Below are 15,871 nucleotides of genomic sequence, written 5' to 3'. Positions count from 1 at the left end.
CGAGGAACCCGCGGAGGCTTGGGGAGGGGCCCGCGGGAGTCAGGTGCCCTCCTCCTCTTCCCCTCCCCGCGCCCCCCCGGGGCTTCCCCAGCGGGGGGGACAGCTAAAAACTGAAAGAGAAACTTGACCGCGGTGGCCCACGGGCCTCGGCGAGAATCCCCCTACCCGGCCTCGAACCCTGGGTACCAATTCCTGGGAAGGGGCGTGGGGGGCTATGCCAGCCCAAAGCGACGCTCCCGAAGGCGTCCCCTGGACGGCGGGGTCCCCGCGGGCACGTGGCTAGGGTTGTTACAGAGGCCGGGGGGACAGACGCGCCCCGTCTCTCCTCGGTGGCGCCCGAGCAGCTGCGCCCCCCCGTCTCTCTGCCCCGGCCCAGCCCGACAGCGCCCCCTGCCCACGGCGCGCGAGGCCGGCGCCCACCCGCGGCGCCTGCCCCCGATCCGCGCCCCCCGTCCGAGCGGTGCCTGAACTCCCTCCCGGGTGCGGGGACTTTTCCCTGCACCCCGCCCGGCCGTCGGGCTTCGGGTCCCCGGGCGCGGGGCCAGGACGGGAGTCAAGTGTCCCCTCTCCGCGCGCGCGGCGCCCGGGGCGCGCTGCGCGGCCACCCACCTGGCGGCACCGAGCCGTCCGGCGGCGGGGCCGGCTCTGGGCCCGCGGCTCTCGCTCCCGGCCCGGGCTCCTGGCGGCTGCGGCGGCGGCTGTTACTACAGGAAGGAGCAGAGAGCAGCGATTTCCTCCTCAAAGGTCAGCTGCCTCCGATAGACCATACACAGCGCGCGAGCTCTCGCCAACACCCCTCCCCGCCGCGGTCGCTCGCTCCCCGCCCCCGCCCTCGGTCGCTGGCTCCCCCGCGAGTGCGCAGCGGCGGCCGCGGTCCGGGTCCCGCGCGGGGAGGCTGGGCGGCGCCGCGCGTGGGGGCTGCCCCGACGGCGGGGTCCCCTGGGAGTCCCGGCCGGCCCTCGCGTGGCGAGCCAGGGGCGCGGGAGAGGGGGCGGGAGGGCCTGGGAAATCCCGGGCTCTGGAAAGCCCGGACTCGGGCCTCAGTTTCCTCATCCGTGAAAAGGGAGGAAGAAAGGGTTGGACCGGCGGGAGAGGCCTTGCAGCGCCGTCACGGGTGATCTTTCCAGCCTCTAGATGAAACATGTAAATGTGTGCGCGTGTGTTCATGTGGGTCGGGGACTTCAGAGGCAAAGCCCTGGGGAGGGGAAAGACTGGGGATTCCAGAGAAGCCAGCTCACGCCGCCCCACCTCCCCGCCTTCCACTACTCCCACTGCCGCGCTCTCGCCGTCTGCAGTTGAAAAAGAACCCTGGCAGTCATGTTTGCACCCCCCCCCCGCCCCCCCCTCCATGGTGCAGACAAGAAATGGAAGTCCAGGGAGGGGAAGGGGCTTGCCCAGCGAGTCACAGTGGGCACATGGCCTAGTTGGCAAGCTCTGGGCCGTAAATGACCCTCCCCTCACCCGGGCCCAGTCAAATCCGAGGCTGGTCCTACCTTCAGAAAGGTCCAGAGGGGGCCCTCTTGAATCCTCAAAGCTCAGGACTGCCCATAGGCCTTGCCAGAGCAGGGAACACCCTTCCTAGGCCTTGCCTGGGTCACAGCCCCTCCCTGAGAGCCCCCGAAGGGGCCTGACGAGTTGGGCAAGGCTGGCCTGGAAGCCTTCCATCCCCTTTGCCCAGTTTCCCTCTCCTCTAGGCCTCCTTCTGCCTGGCAGCTGGTATTGGCAGCACCACGGTAGGGGCCAGGCTGGCTGCCCTCTCAGGGCCCAGCGGAGCCAAGACTTCTGGGGATCATTCTCTCCCACCACCCCTCCCTCAGGCCTCGGTAGGCCTGCCCTTCTATCTCCATTCTCTTCCCCCTTCCACTTTCCCACCTTCGTGCTCCTCCCCACCTCCCCTCTCCCATCCGTTTTACTTCAGAGAAAACCCCAAGTTAAAAGCTGCAGAAGCTGGAATGTCCGGGACCCACACACACACTTCCATGTGTGGTCGCAGTCTTAGCTGGCACGCCCATGAGGAAAGGAATTGAGAACTGTAAGGGGGTTCACAGAGGACTGAGGGCACCTTGCTCTTTAGATGCTCCACCCGGGGAGCCCGGGGAGGAGGAAGCACGGGCCTCCCCCTCCCTTCTTCCCGGACTCTGTGCAGTGCCGGGGGCCGGGCGGGCACCTGCAATGAGAGTCAAATGCCAGAGCTGGAAACAACCGTAAAGATGATTTGACAAATGGGGAAACAGAGGCTGGAGAGGGGAAGTGACTTGGCCAGTGTCACGCAGCCTGTCCGAGGCAGATCCAAACCCATTGCCACAGGGAGGGTGGGCCCCACTTGGCACCTATGCCCTCCAGGCTCTCACTGTGAGCAGGTGGGCAAGTCAGTGGGTGGGAGCAGACTCCTGGATTTCCAAGTCCTCTGAGTCATACCAGGGGGAGCCGAGGACCACCGTTGCAATGTACCCACATCTGGGCATCTGGAGAGGATGGTATGGGGGTGCTGGCTCCAGAGTGGGAGCCCCGCCTGCCCACTTCCAGGCAGCCACCTCTCCAGCCTCCTCCCCAGGGCCTACAGGGGCCTGTTGCTCTAGCTGGCGGCCCCACCCACCCACAGAACATCTGGCTGGGCTGGGCTGGGCTTGGTTAGGGGTTGGGCAGTCCTGGGTCCTAAAATGGTAGCATTGAGGTGCCAGTGAACAGAACTGGAGGGGCTAGCCTAAAAGGACATGCCCAGTGCCCTCAGAGCCCTCCTGTGCCCCTCCCCACTCCGTGTCCCGTGGTGCGTTCTGGCTCTCCCAGACTGTGAGGCTCTGCTTTTTCATTCTTCTCCTGTTGATTCTCTCTCTCTAGGTCTCGCTCATTCCCCGGGCGACTCTGTCTGGGTTTCTCTCATTTCTTTGTGCCTCTGTTCTCCCTTAGAGATGCAGTGGGAAGGGGAGGAGCTTTGGAGCTTTCCCAGGATGGGCAAAGGCCACCCAAGGGAGTAGAAGAGGGAAGGGTGTCAGAGTTGGGTTGGGGGCAGAGGTGACTGTGGTCATGGCCCCGGATAACACCCAGAAATGTCAAATTTGGGGTTTCTTTTTGCTTTCAGTCCCCTGGTTTGGTCTCTGCTATTTCTTACCACAAAGCACACTGGTGGTTTTAGAGGCCCAGACTATAGAGGAGAAAACCTGAGGCCTAGGGGAGGGGGTTCAGGAAGATCAGAGACGGCCTAGGGTGCGGACTGAGCTGGGGTCCCAGGATGGCCTCCCCTAACTGCCCCTCATCCCCAATTCCAAGTCACACCATTACATGGGGGCCTGAGGGAGGATTAAAATATATGTTACATATAAAAATAATATAATTAAAGAAACATCTTACGGGAATACGTTCCTTCAAAGAAGACTGACCATATTTTATTAGGAAGAATAATGATTCCTGGCCTAGTCTGTAGTTAGCACAGTATGCACACATCCTGGAATGAATCACGGTACAGTTGTGTGCAAACATGTTTGCACACTTCAACTCAACTCATCCTTGCAATAACCTTGGAGGTAGGCACAGCCAGAATCATCCCCTTTGAGTAGTTCAGGAAAAGTCCTGTCCACAGCTGTCTGGCCAGGGAATGCAGAGCTGGCTCCAGGATCCAAGTTGCCTGGCCCTGTGGGAAGGGTCTCGCCGGTAGAGCCTTTCTTGACTTCTCCCAACGCCAGCACATACCCACTGTCCCCTGTGACTGGGGAGCCCGTCATTGGTCCGTGGGGCTTCATGTGGCATGCCCATCTCCACGTCAGTCCGGGCCCTGCTCTGTGGAATGAGGCAGATGACTATGTTGGCGTGAGTTTCTGAAGGAAGGAAAGAATTTTCCCAGGACCCATTGCTGCCCTGTCCTTGGAGACCAGGTTAGCAGAGAAGGCCCCGCTGATGCCCCTACCCGGGGAAGAACAGATAGAGGTCACCTTGACCTAACCATCCCTGGCGGGGGGCGGAGGGCATGGTACAGAGATGCCATTGTTTCCTCTGCTGCAAGTCCCTTCTTCAAGGAGAGTTCCTGTTGTGCAAGAGCCAGAGGGGAGGTGGGTGGAGGTGAAGAGCCTTCCCAAGCAAGCTGGAGGTGGTCCAGGGAGGGTCTCTGTGTTCAGCAGAGAGGGGCGAGCTGAAGCCCTTGGGCTCCTAAACGTCCTGTTTCACCCCCACTTTGCCTCCCCGGCATTGTCCCCCTCCACTCCAGCTCCCACCCCCAAGGTGACTGGAAGGCAGCCACAGGCCCATCCTCAGCGTATACTGATACCCCCAAGATCAATGTCCCTGCCTATCTCTGAGTCTCCTCACCCTGGCACCTCCCTGCAGAAATCTGCCCCCACTCTGGTTCATTAAGACAGGGCAGGACCAAGGGCGGGTGTGTGTGTGCACATGGTGAGGGATTTTGTGTGAATTTGGGACAGGGGAAGGAGCTGCTGGGTCCTGGGTGAAGCCTGTTCTCCCTTCCTACCCCTGTCCGCTTTCCTCTACCACTCTTCATGGAAGTCAGTTTACAGTGAAGTCACCAAGGGAACACAAGGCCATCCTGCCCCGAGGCGTAGCGACTGTCCTCTGTTTCTGGGAACAGAGTGAGAGGAGGGGTATGGGACTGACAGAGTGGGTGGGAGGGGAAATGCTCCTTCCTTGGCCCAGCAGCCCTGACCACCTGCCTTGGGAGAGATGCTGGCAGGACCTGGGGTGGGGTGGGGGGCAGTGTGCAGCATCTGACCAGTCAGGAGGGCAGGGAGGGGCCCACCCTCAGCAGGCGAGAGAGGAGCGGTGGGTCATGGGCACAGAGCTGGGCAGCTGAGCGGGACTGGTCGCTGTCCTGAGCAGGTCTGCGTCTGATCTTACTCCCATCCTCATGCACAGTGACTACCAGTCCCCTCTTCCTGCTGAGCTAGTTTCTCCTCCTTCCAGCCTAACAGGAAAGCTTTTGTGGCTCCGCCAGCCCAGTATCCGACCTCAAGCCCTCTGGGGTTTGTGTGGGAGAGCCTTGTGCCTCCTTCTCCGCCATCCCCCACCACTTTGCCACTTTCCTTTGTTATGCCTGGAGGGGATTCCTTTTTCCCCCCATCTCTGTTTTTCATCGTTTCTTACTGCACACACCCACCCACGTCTTCCCTGCCCTCTCCAAGCCTCAAAAATAGGCTCCCAGCCCCAGGAGCAAGTGGGGAATGTGAAGGCTACATGCAGAACGGGCCAGTGTCCCGTCCCCTCCTCACTGGCTCCTGCCCTGGTCTTCACTGGCTGCTGTGATCACCCCCAAGCACGGGCCTTCCCGTCACTCTGGGCTTCAGCCATGCAGGTCCCCCAATGCACTGGCGTCTCTCAACTCCAAACCTTTGCCCCCTCCATCCCAGCTACCTGGAATGCCATTCCTCCCTTGGCCACCTGGTCACCACCTCCTTACCTTTCATAGGGTCAGTGCGGCGTAGAGAAAAGCACAAAGGCGCTGGTGCAAATCCTGGCTCTGATGTGTGACTGCGGGCACATGCGTCCGCCTCTCTGAGCTCAGCAAGCTCCTTTGTAAAAGGAGGACAAGCAAGACCAACCCAGTCCTGGGATCGCTGTGCCGACTCACTCCAGTGCCTAGCACGTCGTAGGTGCTCAGAGACCCTGGCCAGTAGAGCTAGGCATGTTCTCCCCTGCATTCCTGTAGCCTGTCAATGCCGCCTGTATTGCAGGCCTCTTTGTACGGCTCTAACTGGTAGCCTAAAGGGCGGTGTCCTATTGCTTGACGCAGAATAGTGGTTTCATAAATATGTGTTGGATTAATGAAGATCCCTAAAACAGCACAGGGCTACCTCAAGCTCTGAGAGCTCAGAGCTTCCCTTGCGCTAGTGTAGGCCTCAGTCTCCCCCTCATACACCCTGATCCACAGCACCCAGAAGGTTCTCTCCTCTGCCGCCCTGACCTCTGCCTGCTCTAGTCCCACTGACCTGCTTTCTGCCCATGGCAGCAGCAACAGCAGCCTCATCTTTGCCTGGTGCTGAGCTGACTTTTGAGTTCTTAAACCGCCAGGCAAGCCAGCAAGATAGTGGCTGGGGTGATACTATACTCTGCTGCCTCCTCTGTGTCAACCCTGCCTTCCCTGCAAAATGCAGCATCGCCCCAGGACTCTAGGAGGAGAGGGCACAGTGACCCTGTCCCAGGAGGTGGGGGGTGGCTGGGGCTTTCCAGAGACCCACCTCCTTAGCTCTGGCTGGAAGGGAGCCCAGAGAGGTGAAGCATACAGGGACGAGAGGGAGAGCAGCGTGTGAGAATCTCCAGGTGGCAAGGACCTGCACATCTGTCACTCACATCCCATCCCCCTACTCCACCCTCATGTCCACTCCCTCCTGGTCCTGCAAACTGGCTGGGGTTGGGCTAAGGTTAAAAAGAAAAAAAAAAAGGTTCCTTTATCAAGTACCTTCTGCAAACCATACATGATGCTTAGATACTTTCCTAATCACTCTACTTAAAAAAAAAAAAAGTTTATTTTTCCTAATGTTTTAATAGATAGTACAGCCTATGGTACAAAATTCAAGAGTAAAAGGATATATGGTGAGAAGTTAGTCTCTTTTCCTGTCCCCCAAGCCCCCCTCTACAGGGGCAACCACAGGTACTAGGGTCTGGCATGTACACCCAGAAAGATTTTAGGCATTTACAAATATATCTAGACTTTAGCGCCTATGACTTACACATGAGGGAAACTGAGGCGCTCAGAGGAGTGAAATGCTCTGACTGAGGTCACACAGCTGGTAAGTTGGCAGAGCTGGGGTTTGGAACCAGATCTAACTGTAAAATTCAGCTATTTTCACCACCCAAACTCCCAGTAGCAATACGCCCAGGCACCAGTGGAACACCTCTGAACCACTGGTGGCGACAAACCTCCAGTCTGAGGCCCCGGAGATCCGGGCTCTCTGCCTCCCCGGTCCGTTGAGTATCCGATGCCTTCTCCTATAGCTCCTGGGGCGTGTGCTAATTTAATAGGGAAGAAACAAGAGAAGTTCCTAGGTGTTCTTCCTTGGCTGCTGTGTGGCCAGTGGTCCCCCAGCGCCCGCCCACCTGATTCCAGGGGTCCAGAGAGGCCTGGAGAGGGGAGCTAGATGAGTGTGAGTCTCTGGCTAGAGAGGATCATGGCTGTGGTTTCCGTTACATTTCCAGAAAATGGCCTCCTGCTCTCCCTGTGGGCAGGCAGGGCTGGGGGAGAATGTGAAGTGCGGCATCTGTTCTCTGTGGCAGCCACATGATGGTCCATGCAAACAAGGGAGGGAGTCAGCGCCTGGTTAAGAATAAATCAGAGTTCCCTAGGTCCGTGGTCGGCAAACTGCGGCTCGCGAGCCACATGCGGCTCTTTGGCCCCTTGAGTGTGGCTCTTCCTAAGTCTTAGGAGTACCCTAATTAAGTTAATAACAATGTACCTATCTATATAGTTTAAGTTTTAAAAAATGTGGCTCTCAAAAGAAATTTCAATCATTGTACTGTTGATATTTGGCTCTGTTGACTAATGAGTTTGCCGACCACTGCCCTAGGCGGTTTGGCTCAGTGGATAGAGCGTCGGCCTGTGGACTGAAGGGTCCCGGGTTCGATTCTGGCCGAGGGCACATGCCCGGGTTGCTGGCTTAGTCCCCACTGGGGGGCGTGCAGGAGACAGCCGGTCAATGATTCTCTCTCATCATTGATGTTTCTATCTTTCTCTCCCTCTCCCTTCCTCTCTGAAATCAATAAAAATATATATTTTTAAAAAGGACAGTGTTAAAAAACAAATAAATCAGAGTTATAGACAAGGCTGCCCACCAGACTTCCAGGCTCTCCCTCAAGCCTCTTTCTCTCCTGGGCCAGGCTCGCGTGGGCGAGGAGATGACATCAACGCTGTCCTGTGGACATTTCTGCATGTGCCGGTATGCCTCCAGGACCTTTCTGTGTGGGCTCGCTGCTGGGTCTTTCTGGATCCTAGCTTCCTGTTCAATTTCTTTCTTTCTAGGACTCCTTATGTGTTATGTCTCAGTCTGGTGTCCCCTCAATGTAGGGGATTATATCCCCGAGGCCCAGGGGAAGAGGGTCTCACTTCATCTGAATTGGCAAGTAGTTAGAGGTAGGTATTGGACCTTCCTTCCTGTCTCAAGTTGACAACATTCTTGTTTTGCTGAGGGAGCAACCCAGAACATTCTGTTCTTTGTGTCTGTGTACACAGCCAGCCAGCTCTAGCTTGGTACCTAGTGGTCAGTCAGAGATGTGCTAGAAAAGGAGCAATAAAGAACCTTCCCTGCCCACCCGCCACGGCATTCAAACTAGCACCCTGAGGCGTGGCAGCTGAGGCAGCTGGACGGACCAGTCCTAGGAAGAGGGATGCAAATGCTAGCTGCTGTTAAAATCAGTTCTAATAGTTAACATCTCTGTAGTGCCTTACAGCATTGGAAGCACTTCATATGTATTAACTCATTTCTCACCAGAATGCAGCAAGGTAGGTCCTATGACTATAACCATGTTACAGTGAGGAAATTGAGGCAGAAAACTTAAGGTCACATGGCTGAAGGAGTTGACAGTGAGCCTGGTTTTAAAGTCTGTGCTATTAACTACTACACAGTCCTCCTGGTTTTCCATTTCTTTTCCTAGTGCAAAGAGTTGGGTCCTCAGATATTTAGCGGATGTCTGCTCTGGGCTGGGCACTGGGTGGGGATTTTAAGGGGAATGGGATACTGTGTCTGCCCTTTGTGGGTAGAGAAACGCATAAACAAATTGTCCTTTAACACCAGAGGTGCCATAATAGAGGCATGAACGTGTGGTGGGGAACAGGAAGGGTGAGGTTTGTGCTGCCTGGAACAGGTGTCACCGAGGGGCAGACATCAAGAGGGCAGGAGGACATTCCAGGCAGAGGGAACAGAATGTGTGCAGGTAAGAGAGAGAAATGTGGTGTGCCCTGGTGTCGAAACATCATGGACGGTGACTGTCAGAGGGGTTGCCAGAGAGTTCAGGGCTGGCGCTTCTGTCCAGCTTCCTGCTCAGGCCTGTCCTCCTGCTCCAGCCTCCAAGCTCCCTGTACCTACTCTGTGCCAGGTGTTGGCCCAGAGTGTGGGACAGAAGCAGGAGCCTGGGTCAGGGAGAAGGACTTTGTGATCAGCTGCAGACACAAGGATCTTTGTGGCTGGTGTTATTCTGGGGGTGAAGAGGAGGCTGCTGGGAAGAGCTGCCGAAGGAGGATTATGGGAGAACTTGAGGCCTTTTGCCGATCTTGGTCATCCCTGGACATGTAGATTTTCTGACTGTCGGGAAGGGATCTCTGTGTGTATGTGTGGGGTCCTTCCCATCTTCTGCCCCTGCAGCTGGGGCTCTGGAGATCTGACATGCCTTGCTTTGGTGCTGGCCCTTGGAGGGTTGCCAGGGAAACCGCGGGCCAGCTCCAGAGATGTACCCAGAAGAGAGGAGAGTGGGTGACTCAGGCTGCCTTCTCAGACACCGCACCCCCTCCCCACTGCGTGGAAAAGGGTCTCAGAGACCTCTTGCTCCCACAGCAGTGATCCTGCTTATTATTTCTTTTTTGGGTAGAGCAGTCAGCCCCTCCTGCAGCTCTGACTGCTAGCAGTATTCCCCAGGGAGCGAAATGGTCTCAGCCGCCCAAGTCCCCCCTAGATACACTCTGGAACAGTGGACGGACCCAGTTGGCCAGGGTGAATGTAAACTGTGTCCTTCCAGGCTCTCCACCGTCTGGGTGGTAAGCAGCAGGAGCCCTGGCTGAAACGCCCTCCTGGGAGCAAACCCGGGATAATTATTGATGGGCCAGTGGCGGACTTCTGACCTCGGCTTGGGAGGGACAGGACCCAGAATGCGAGCCCAGGGAAGGGAGGTGGGAGGGCTGCTGAGGGTATGGGTGGGGGGTGGGGGGCGCAATCCGCACGACCACACAGTCCGCCCCGAGCCCCGCGAGTGGTGGTCCACACCGAGCAAAGCAGCATGTGCTCCTTGCTCGTGGGATCTGGCTGGGGACCCGAGTGGGGAAGCCTCACCACCTGGGCCACGAGGGGCTGCGCGTGGCGCCCCGCCCCCGCCCCCCCGGAGCGTGCAGCCACCCCGGGGGTGCGGAGGGTATCCGGTCCCTCCTGGGCGGCCGCGGAGGGGGTCAGAGGGACGGCGGGCTCGCGAGCGCGCTCCAGGCGGAACCAGGAAGCGGCGCGCGCGGCGCGGGGCGCGCTCCGGGTGGCGGGCGGCGCGCGCGGCCCATCTCCGCGAGCGAGCGGCGCGCGCGCCCCCGTGGGCCCGGGCGCTGGGAGAGTCGGCGGCCGGAGCCGTCACCCAGGCGGGGACCCTGCGCAGGCGACTCCGCGCGGCGGCCCGGAGGCGGGAGGGAGCGAGCGAGAGGCGGGCGGAAGGCAGCTGCTGGCGCCCGAGGGGCTGGGCGAGGTAGGAGCGGAGGGCCCGGCTGGGCGCGGGTGCCAGACCGGCGAGTCCTCCCGGGCAGGGCCGAGCGCCGCCATCGCTCCCGGGCAGGGAGGCGGCCGCGGTGGCCGCGCGGGGCGGCGGGGGCGCGGGGCGGGGCGGGCGTGCAGGGGGCGTCGCGCGGGGGCCTCGGCGGGCGGAAGGTGCAGAGCCGAGGCGGCGTGTGCGCCCGTTTCCAGGGAGGGGGCGCGAGGGCCCCCGGCGCCCAGCCCTGGGAGCCGAGGGGCCACTCACACTTTCACGGTGCAGTTCCGAATAGCCCCGCCGTCCCCTGCCGTTCCTCCTTTCAAAAGCGGGGTCTGCGGCGGGTGGGTGGGCGAGCCCGAGGTGCCCGGGGGCAGGGGGGTCAGCGGAGCGCCAGGGAGCAGAGCCTTATAAGGAGTCGAGGCAGCGAATACGAACGTGTCGATGAGGCTCTGGGTGGGGGATCCCACATATGCACCCGCCAGGCCCCGGTTCGTGCATGCGTGAGGCAGGGGGATGCAGCGCGTTCTTTTTTTTTTTTTTTTTTCCTAGCTCAGGATAAAGAGTAAAAAAAAAAAGAAAGAAAAAGTGCACCTGGGGTCTGGGGTAGATAGAGAATCGGAGGAAGGGGAGCGTGTGTCCCCAAAGCTGGTCTGAGGCTGGAGGAATCTGGCAAGATGGTCAGGAAGGAACGTGTGTGGAGCAAGAGGCGATCGCAGACACTTGTAGCCAGCCGTGATGGAAATGGCCCGGGAGACAAACAGGTGCCAGCTCTCAGGAAGCTGAGATGAGCGAGAACCACCAGAATTTTAAAGGCGAAAAGAGAGAGCGGTCCTCTCTTTCCCCAGAGCCACGCCAGATGCTTTTCCTTCTGGTCCCCTGTCATGCTGTCACAGCTGAAATAAACAGGCCGTGCTCAGAGCTCAGAGCGGGCGAGCGGGCGACAGGAGGCCAGAGGTGGAGAGGGCCCTGGCGGTGATGCCACCACGTTCTTGGATGGTGCGGATGGGGAAACTGAGGCAGGTGGAGTGCGTGGCCTGCACAGGTCGCACAGCTGGGAGGTCGCGCGGGGACTGAAATGTCGGCCGAGAGCTTGCAGATCAGTGCTGGTCCCAAAGCACAGCGAAGGAGTCGATCTTGGCCTGCGGAGAATTTCATAAGTTGTCTCGGGAGTGCTTTGGGGGAATGAATGCCCTTTGAAAGGACTAGTGTGTCATCAAATTATTAAACTGATCTGATGTCATTTTTTTTTTTCTTCCAGTCTTCAAATGGTGTTTATCGTCTGCTTGTATCTTAGGTTTCCAAAGTGGTTGGAGAGCCGCCTGGGCCATAATAAGCTTTCAGCTGTTGAGAATATTGCCTCAAATAATTTCGTTGTCGTTCAATGGAGATAATAGAACTTCCCCTCTTTCTACACGGTTCTTCGGTTTTTGTGCCTTTGTTTATAGTCATTGGAAAAGGATGTGTTTTATTTAGTGTGCCTTTCATCGGTTTTAGAAGACGATATATTGTATTTAGCGTGCCTTTCGTGTTTTCTGATTTTATTTTGTAACACTCTGAACATTGGGTGGGTTCTGAGCATTTCCGATGGGTTCCACATTTGAAGGTTTCTTTTAAGGCGTCGGTGTTTTTGTTTGTTTTGGTACCAATTTCCATCTCATGGAAGAGTACAGCTGTTAGAATTGATAGCATAAAGGGGAAAAGGGCTGCCGATTTGCAGAAAAAATGTCCTGTGTGACCATTTGTGACGTCTGTCCTGTTGAATTAAAAGAGTGCCACACCTTTGGTCAGGTAAGTGTTACCTAGCAGATGACTTGTTTTCTGTGGCCTTTGGAAGATGAACATTTTGAGCACCTGGTTGAGACATAAAGGAAGGAATGAAGAGATCTTTCTTTAAAAACACAAAACATCAGAAAGAAGAAAAAAAAAAGTTGATTTCTATCACCAGCAGTTTGGTTATTGCATAACTTGGAGCTAAACTCTGCACAAAATCATTGCTCTATACCCAGCTACATAAGTTATTCCACCTTCTCACCAGGCCTTGCCTTTTCAGGATTCATATTTTTGTCAACAGGATATTAATATGGATTTTGTGTTAAGAAATTGAAGGTGGATGTGTTTCTTAGATGGGTACTTCATGATACATGTGATGGGAGGGGAAAACAGTGCTATCATTGTTCGGAGTGTTACAACACAAATATTTTGGTCAGCACTTCCTATTGTGGCCCAACTTCTCATTTCATCTTCATTTCCTTGCTCTCAATTGATTTTTAAAAATGTTTGTATGTCCAAAAAACACATCAAGGTGTCATTTATTGCGCTTTTGGTATTTATGTCAGTTTTTGAAGTTATGTTAAAATTCTTTCAAGTTACATTCAAGTTATTTGCGACTTGTGTTAGGTTTATATTTATGAGTGTCCTTGTGGCGGTTCCTTTGACTTGTTTTTGTGTCGGTAGGTAACGTAGGTAGTCTTATAAAAGGAAGATGTTGTAAGTAGGTAAATGATATGCTCAAGATTCGGTTGCAGGTTGCAGGTAGAATTAAAAAAAAAGCTTCACTATTCTAGTGCCCTACAAACATGTACGTATTCATAAAGTACTCATGGATTTCTGAATGTTCTTATGACCAGCGACACATTTTTCCTTTCTATTAGATTACCACATTATTCCCATTTTCATTCACGGGTTTTGAGCATTTGAAACGCATTCTTTTAAAAAGTTATCCGATAACTCCAGGAAAATATCCTTTTACTAGATAATAAAGTATCAAAATAGTTTGACTCGGGAACTTCTTAATAAAAATAATGTTTAGACGTTAGTTCGAAACTATCCCTGTCCCCAATTTTGTGTGGTGTTTAAAGGAAAAAAAAACTTTCCTTTAAATCTGAGCTGTGTTAATAGAACTGTTCTAAAATAAGAAGTGTTTTTTCCCCCTGCAGTGTTAGAGAAACACAAGTTTTATGCTTCTTTCTGGGAATAGGAAGTCAGATTTAACAATCTACTTTCCATTGATTCGACAGGTTTTGTTTGGTACATTTAGATTGTGAGCATCACAGTGGTAAAAAGTTTTTTAAAACTGTATTCACTCTTAATTAGCATGTCCTTATTTTAAGTAGAGTATTGACATTGGATTTTAAAAAATTATTAATGATGATTCTTTACTATTGAAAAACCTAAGCCAGTTTGGAGAAGATTTTACACACCTAGATCTGTGCTAGTTTCACTAATCAAAGAGAGAAGTAATTTCAGGTGTTAGATTTTTAGTTGGTTGAATGAGACCCTCACTTTTGGTGGTTTCAGGGTTTTAGATGACGTTTTATTACTTTTGTTAGTTTTGGTCACACCCATGACTTCCTTGGAAGGTAGCTTTGAGGTTTGGTTTCCTTTTTTTTTATGGTAATATTGGGGTGGGGGTGCTTCCTGTTTGTATTTTCAAAATTAGGTCCACAAAGTAACCTTCTGGTGTCACATTTCAATTTTAAACAAAGACAAGCATCAGATGCCATGTGGTTTGTCTTTGACCTGTTGCGCTGCTTCATGACAGTTTTACGGAGCTCAGCCCGAATACCCAATTGGGAAGGCAAGACATTCCTGAAACTTGCTCCAGCTCTCTTCAAGATTTAGCAGCTTTGGAAGAAATCTTTAAAAACAACAAATACGCAATTTAAAAAAAGTGAGGGGTGGGGCGGGAGGGGGCGGCTACTGCCATCTGTTTCCTCCCAGGTACCTAGAAACTGCACAGCACTAGATGGGGCTGAATCGTGTTCTGTGGAGCCTTGGATGTCAGCTTTTATAGAAGGGCTGCCCAGCCTGGCCGCTGTGGCTCAGTGGTTGAGCATCGACCCATGAACCAGGAGGTCACGGTTCAATGCCCGGTCAGGGCACATGGCCAGGTTTCGGGCTCGATCCCCAGTGTGGGGCATGCAGGAGGCAGCCGATCAATGATTCTCATCATTGATGTTTCTCTCTCTCTCTCTCTCTCTCTCTCTCTCTCTCTCTCTCTCTCTCTCGGGTGCCCCTGCTTTATACAATATAGAGCCCCATCTATTAAACAGTGAATATGGCAGTTTTTTCCGGCTTTACTTGAAAGCCATACAGAATTTCATGGAGGAGTCAAATAAGAGCAAGGAAACATTTAGGGGATGGTGGTAGAACTTTGGAGGAATCATCACCCTGAGCCATGAACTCTCCCTTGACCCTCCCCAGTAATTTTCATGTGGTAGGTTACTGTTTATATGTATGTTGGGGTGTGAGTTACATGGAGCCTTGAGAAGTACGTTCTTGAAAGGAGCATGTGGTAATGTTGTTTCAGACATTGAAGCAGGTGGTCTTTTCTGGGCCTTCCTTCAGCTGACTTGATTCTAAGAAGTGTAATGACTAAATAGACTCTTAATTTAATTGGCATTCAAGTATGTTTGCCTTATCCTACATTTAGGGGCGCTTAGCCTACATTTTCTTTTGGATCACGTAGCTAAAGGCATTAGCATGTTGTGCAGTGGTGCATTATGTGATTTGCAAATGCACAATGGTTAATACATATAGAGTATCATAACCCCCCCCACCCCCCTCCATTACTCAAGAAAGGAGAAGTTATAATTTGTCATCTACTGGATATTCTTTGAGTTTATTCGTAATAGTTACATCCATTCCCATGTATTATAATACCATTAAGATGAAAAACACATATATTGATTGATAAAGAACATTTATTTATCTTCTGGAAGCTAGCTTGCAAAATCTGGTCCGACACTCACTGTCCATTTAATCTTCCCTTGCCTTTGACACTCTGACTAAGTCTTTTTATTTTCCCAGATTTCTATTATGAAGAGAGAAATATCTCCATATTCTATGCACTGTGAGGTATTTGAAGTGCTTGTGCTGACTCATTTTTTTAAGTATACTAAGATACAGAGGATGGTTTGAGAGCAGTAATAAGATTCTCAGAAAATATAAAAACTTTCCTTTCTGACTCGTTAGAGAAAGGTTGGGGAAGACAAGGGGAAATACATCAATGAGCCAATCAGTTGTTGTTATTTGTTGGGATTAATTTGGTGACTAAGATTTTCAGTGCCCATCAGGCTAGTAAAAGTGAGTTTGGCTTTACTCTGTAATGCTAACAGGACAAACCCAAGGGTTTTCTAATACTGCTTGTTTTCCGCTCGTAGGGGGTTTTTTTGGCATATGGGAAATCAAGCTGAAGTTACCAGTAACAGCCATATCCATGATTTGTACTAAAAGTGATGATTTACGACTCTAGGCTATAGCTCTGCTTACTATGGGCTCCTCTGGGAAGATATTCTCATTATTATGCCATCTTTCAAAAAGCGATCAGAAAATTTATTAAAAAGTAACTCAGATTATGTCCAAAGCCTAAAAGTACAAAAATAATAAAAATAATAGCTAACACTGTCCATTTCCGGTGCCAAGCAGACAGTGTTATAGCTCTTGCCATGTTTTCACTCATGATCCTCTGGTGGCGGGGAGAGGGGGGGGGGTATTA

The 15,871-nt window shown here is 53.5% G+C and overlaps 1 protein-coding gene across 1 annotated transcript in view; it reads left to right on the top strand.

The window, feature by feature from the left end:
* Window positions 1-12,105: 12,105 nt before the first annotated feature.
* Window positions 12,106-15,871, top strand: part of STAT5B (signal transducer and activator of transcription 5B) — a 58,106-nt gene continuing 54,340 nt past the window's right edge. Inside the window, exon 1 of the mRNA XM_081109427.1 lies at window positions 12,106-12,162. The gene's annotated coding sequence lies outside the window, so the exon portion shown is untranslated. The remainder of the gene's footprint in view (window positions 12,163-15,871) is intronic.

This window comes from Myotis nattereri (assembly GCF_964212035.1).
Source record: "Myotis nattereri genome assembly, chromosome: 16".
NCBI classification, from domain to species: Eukaryota; Metazoa; Chordata; class Mammalia; order Chiroptera; family Vespertilionidae; genus Myotis; species Myotis nattereri.
Note: the sequence above shows the minus strand (reverse complement) of the source record. Positions and strands in the feature narration are given on the sequence as shown.